Here is a 4,888-nt window from a genome sequence, read left to right as displayed (position 1 = left end):
GCTCCTCCTCCTCTTGATGTTCCTTTTTGCCCTCTTGCTGCTCCTCCTGCTCCTGGAGGTGCATACACACATCACACCAATAAAAAACAAGAAAGGAGAGAAGGAATGTGAGAAAGAATACAAAGCAGTAAGAAATTAGAAATCTGACTTTAACATAAATGAAAATACACCACAAACTCAATTAAATAAATGTAAGAAAAAGAAAGAAAAAAAGTGAAGCAGGGCCTGGAGAGAGAGCTCAGGTTAGAAGTACTGGCTTCTCTTGCATGGGACCTGGGTTTAAATCCCACTACCCAAATAGCAGCTCATAACCAGATGAAACTCCAGTCCCAGAGGATCTGGTACCTTCCTCCGGCTTCTATGGGCACCAGGCACTTCCATTGTGCACAGACATACATGCAGACACAACACCCATAGGCGAAAAAGTAAAAAGAAAGAAAAAAATAACGAAAACATAATTCTTTAGGAAAATTAATGTAAGTGTGGACATCTAGAATCCCAGCACTTAGGAGGCAGGAGGATCTGTGAGTTCTAGGCCAGCCTGAGCTTCATAGTGGGCTCATGACAGCTACATATCAAGATTCTGTCTCAGACTATTCCAGTGAATAAATAACAATACTAAAAAATAATAGCAAAAGGAGATTTTTTTTTAATTATCCACGTTGGCTAATGGTGGAATCCACCAAGTCTCAGGGGGAACTATGTACCTGGAGTCTGCTGCAACTCCTCCCACTGTGGTGGGAGGACTGTGCCTGGGTGCAGTGGGAGGACCGCACCTGGGGTGCTGTGGGAGGACCGTGCCTGGGGTGTGGTGGGAGGACCGCACCTGGGGTGTGGTGGGAGGACTGTGCCTGGGTGCAGTGGGAGGACTGCACCTGGGGTGCTGTGGGAGGACAGTGCCTGGGTTGTGGTGGGAGGACTGTGTCTAGGATGTGTTGTCAGTATCAGCTACTTTTTTTTTAACCTCAGAATCTTCCCTTCTCTGCATGGTGGAACTGTCTCTGTTACTAACAAGTTCTCCTAGCCAGGTTTCTATGGGCTTCAGAGTCCCTTAAATCTGCACCTAAGGGTGACGACTATCCAAGCTGAGGCCTGGTAAGCTTTTCTCCATTCATTTGGGGTATTCATTGGCATTACCCTTGTTCAGCTCACCTTTGACAGTCATGATGGTGAGACTTCATGGGTGTAGTTTCTGATGGGACTAGGAGACACAATCTCACAGCAGAGTCCCTGATCTTCTGGCTCTTTCGATCTTTTCTTCCCTCTTCCATAATGGTCCCTGGGCCTTTGGTGCGAGGTGTCTTGTAGACATAGCCATTGGGATTGTGCTCTAGGAGCTAAAGGCAGCTGAGGAAAGCTGGGGAAGGGAGGAGCGGTCTTCCCCAGAGACAAGCACAACAATTGGTTGTCCAGTGTCAGTCAGCCATAAAACCAAACATACAGGTAGCATTTTACAGAGTAAATAGGTTATATTTAGGAACATATATGTCTTTACATATCATGGTACTTTGAAGGAGAATGGTCCTCACAGGCTCGTACAATTGAATGCATTATCCCAAGTTAGTGGAACTACTCGAAAAAGTCTAGGAGGTGTGGCCTTTCTGGAGTAGGTGTGGCCTTGTTGGAGGAGATGTGTCTCTAGGAGTAGGCTTTTGGATTTCAAAGACCCATGCCAGGCCTCTCTCTCTCTCTCTCTCTCTCTCTCTCTACAACTTGTGTCTCAGATATGAGCAAACAAGGCTCTGAGTTCTACCCTGGAGGGTAAGAATTAGGCCCTGGCCTGGAGGTCTCTGGGGAATTAAATCCCCACCCATAAAACACTCAGTGGGGAAGGGAAGGCTTTGTAGAGGACATAACATGAGAAGAGAAAGAAAACCCATGCATTAGAACAAGCTTCTCTTTGACACTAAAGCACACTCCCTCCTCAGCCCATAAAGACAGACAGACAGACAGACAGACAGACAAACCACCTGCCTTGCTCCCTAGCCTGTGCAGCTTCCACCAAGCAGGCACCACCCTGCACCCAGGCCAAGAATCCCAAGTCCTCCATGGCCTCATAAACTGCATCTTTTATAGCCTCAAACAATTCAGAAGATTGTACATCTAACCCAGAGAATCCAGGAAAGAAGAGAGCTTCCCTCTGTGTCCCTAATATTGAGCAAGATTCGGGACTTTGTATCCGTACCCTGGGAACCTGCTTGCCTGTGTTCACTGCACGTGATTTCACTGACAAGATGTTTGTGAACCAGCCTGCGGTCTGCTGACCTGCACCCTTTAATGCTGGCTCCTTTGCTCACTACAGCCAGACTTCTTGACCAGTACTATTCCCTTCAAAATGTCCATCTACCAGCCCACTCAGTAGATTTACCTTTTAGTAAGAACTGCCCAGAGTAAATAATCAAGAACCTTAATTCATTTACCTGTGTAAAGAAATGCTGGACTGTTAAAGCACGCAAGGCCTTGGAGGGCACACAGGCCCGCCTGGTCAGGAGGAAAGTGGAGAGGCACAAGGAACAACAGGAGCCTGCAGACTGCTCTGAACCGTGTGTCCTTGAAAGGTCAGGTGCAGAGATAACAACGGATAAGTCACACCATGAGACATTCTGAGACTTGTGAGAGCTGCTACCAGCACCAAACATATTCTCAGAGCAAGGGAGAGTAAGTGGAGGCACTCCACTTGAAGAATTTGGTAGACAAAGAAGTGCTGAGCAACAAAGGCTGTGGGTTCCTGCAGCCCCTGCTGCCTTCCTCTCCACTGTTAAGAGCAGGTAAAAAGATCTCACCTTCCCATCAAAGTAAGAGATAAAAAAATAAAAGTTAATCACTGGGAACCAGGATGGGTCAACCAAGAGAATTACTGGGAACCAGGATGGGTTTACCAAGAGAATCACTGGGAACCAGGATGGTTAACCAAGAGAATCACTGGGAACCAGGATGGGTTAACCAAGAGAATCACTGGGAACCAGGATGGGTTAACCAAGAGAAAGGAACATATATTAGAAGAAAATACCTTTGAGCTACCAGAGAGTATCTTCCAGGCGTCTAACACATGCTGGCAAGCATTTGATGCTTCTGAGATCATCCTATGTGCTGTGGTCTCTGAGAAACAATCCTAGTTGTCAGCAACTACTAAAAGCATAAGTTGCTCATACCCACAGGTATGGTGACTGGACTGGCTAATTTTTTTTTTTTTTTTTTTTTTTTTGTCAACTTGACATGAGCTAGAGTCATCTGAGCAAAGGGAACCCCAATTGAGAAAATGCCTTCATAAGACCAGGCTGTACACTAGTCTGTAGGGCATGTTCCTAATTAGTGATTGATGGAGAGAGTCTATCCTATTGTGGGTGATGCCATCCCTGGGCTGGTGGTCCTGGGTTCTATAAGAAAGCAGGTTGAGCAAACCATAGGGAGCAAGCTAGTAAGCAGCACCTCTCCATGGACTCTAGATTAGTCAGGCCTCTAGGTTCCCGCACTGCTTGAGTTCCTGTCCTGGCTTCCTTCTGTGATAGATCCTGATGTGAAGTATGTAACTTTAATTTTTAAAATCCTATTTTTAATGATGGTTTAGTTTTAACCTCTCTTTTAGCCCACCACCCACCAGAGGTAGTGGAAAAGGAGGTAGGCGAGTTCAGAAATGCTTCTTTGGAGCAACGTTCATCTTTGTTGTCTGGAAGTCAGCAGTTCAGTTCACAGGTTAGCAGCAGCAGCTCCAGCCACTCGTAAACACTTCACAGATACACCAGCAGTCCAGTTCTGTAGATTCAGGATAGCAAACACAAAATCATGCAGCAGCGACATGACCTAGCAGAGACAGCCAGGCCTCAGCCTCATCATGGGTTAGCAGGAGGGATGGCAGGAGAGGATATGCCTCCTCTCTCAGGGAAGCAAAGACACAAGACCAACGAGCATTACACAACTAGCTCTATAGGCAAGCCAAGCTCAGCCTCCAACACTGTCCGTTGAGTTCTATTTATATTCCTTTCAAACATCACATGTCCTCCATGGGGCGTGCCTTAGCAAGTTTATCTATCTCTGCTGACATCACTCTGGCAATCAGCCCAAGTTCACAGAAACAGCAAGCACAGAAGCCATGGCACACCACCAGAAGTTTTTTGGTGTGTTTCTTACTATGGAGTCCCAACAAATGGAATTCAACTACACAATGTAAGGCAGACCAATACATGCATGTCACTAGGGAAGAACCCTTCATTGCAAGTCCTTTCGCATGTTTGCTTTGCAGAACCTCCTTTTACCTGTGTCTGTCTCAGCTAAACATCCCTTCACCAGTCTGCCTTAGCCTTTCACCTGTGCCCACTTCAGAAAAACACTCCTTCACATGGTTTTCCCAGCAAAACACCTGACACAACTGACTTTCCAAAGAACCCTTAAGTTTCCACTTCAGAAGTGTAAGCCAGTGTAACCCTTCTCTCCCCAGCTTGCTTTCTGATCATGATATTTCACCATAGCAATAGTAACCATGACAAGAACAGTGACAAGGTTTATAAAGAAGGTATGTGCTGGATAGGTTTATGTCAACTTGACACAGGCTAAAATCATCTGAGAAAGGGAGCCTCAATTAAGGAAATGCCTCTGTGAGTTAGGCTATAGACAAGCCTGTAGGGCATTTTCTTAATTGGTGATTGATGGGTTGTGAGTGGTACCATCCGAGAGCTGGTGGTCCTGGGTTCTGTAAGAAAGCAGGTTGAGCAAACCACAGGGAGTAAGCTAGAAAGCAGCACTCCTCCATAGCCTCTGCATCAGCTGCTGCCTCCAGGATCCTGCCATGCATGAGTTCTTATCTTGACTTCCTTCACTCAGAAACAGTGATATGGAAGTGTAAGGCACATAATCCTGTCCTTCCCAGCTTGCTTTGATCATGGTGTTTCAT

The 4,888-nt window shown here is 46.2% G+C and overlaps 1 long non-coding RNA gene across 2 annotated transcripts; it reads right to left on the bottom strand.

Moving 5' to 3' along the window:
- Positions 1 to 12: 12 nt before the first annotated feature.
- Gm39745 lies at positions 13 to 3,751 on the bottom strand. Of its 2 annotated transcripts, none has more exons than XR_865898.1 (3): positions 3,599 to 3,751; positions 1,153 to 2,550; positions 13 to 52 (listed from the first exon to the last, which is right to left on the bottom strand). It is a non-coding gene; the product is annotated as a predicted gene, 39745 (long non-coding RNA). The 2 variants fall into 2 exon arrangements; XR_865899.1 differs by lacking the exon at positions 3,599 to 3,751 and having other exon boundaries at positions 1,153 to 1,377; positions 2,421 to 3,173.
- Positions 3,752 to 4,888: the final 1,137 nt, after the last annotated feature.

Source organism: Mus musculus, chromosome 1 (assembly GCF_000001635.26).
Source record: "Mus musculus strain C57BL/6J chromosome 1, GRCm38.p6 C57BL/6J".
Lineage (NCBI taxonomy): Eukaryota > Metazoa > Chordata > Mammalia > Rodentia > Muridae > Mus > Mus musculus.
This window is presented reverse-complemented; position numbering and strand designations above follow the sequence as displayed.